The sequence below is a fragment of the Austrofundulus limnaeus genome, unplaced genomic scaffold, assembly GCF_001266775.1.
Source record: "Austrofundulus limnaeus strain Quisiro unplaced genomic scaffold, Austrofundulus_limnaeus-1.0 Scaffold599, whole genome shotgun sequence".
Taxonomy (NCBI): domain Eukaryota; kingdom Metazoa; phylum Chordata; class Actinopteri; order Cyprinodontiformes; family Rivulidae; genus Austrofundulus; species Austrofundulus limnaeus.
The window spans coordinates 99,485-100,233 of record NW_013953001.1 but is presented as its reverse complement, the minus strand read 5'-3'; positions in this window follow the sequence as shown (position 1 = coordinate 100,233).

Below are 749 nucleotides of genomic sequence, written 5' to 3'. Positions count from 1 at the left end.
ATAGAACAAAAAGAAAAAAGAAAACGATTAATCGATTATTAAATTAGTCATCGATTATTTTAAATCGTGGCAGCCCTAGTTAGAGGTGTCATTTAATGATCAACAATATAATCTGATTAATTTAATGAAATGTACCACAGCCTGTCCCTCCTCTTCCTCTGATTGAGACAACTTGTCTTTTTGGTGAAACTACACTGCGACCATATTCAAAGAAATATTATCAAAGAAAAAAATCTAAATGTTTTCTAAACATAATACCTTGGATTATAGTAATATAACTTTGTCTTGATAAAACCTCTACATTCTTTATCAGACTGATTTTTGAAACTTTTTCTGAAGTCACCTCTCAACTGATCTCTCAGGCCAGCGGTCACTCTTTCAGGGATGAAGATGTTCTCATCCTTGATAGAGAGGAACGTTGGTTTCAGAGAGGAGTAAAAGAAGCCATCTTTGTGAAGGAAAACCGTCCATCATTAAACAGAGGTGGAGGCCTTCGTGTCCAGTTGTCCTCCTCCTACAACGCTGTTATTGTACGTATGACTCTGCCCCCTGTGAGCAAAATGTGTGAATCAGGACCCCAATGATACCAACATAAAGAGGGAAAAAAAGACAAAAACAAGGGGACATTGAGCCCCGCTTGCATTAACTACATACACATGACACGACACCTAAGAACCACAGCATCCAAACCAATAAGTCWGGTGATGGGACACATGACCCTCTATGAATAGAGCTAATCAAGCCTATTG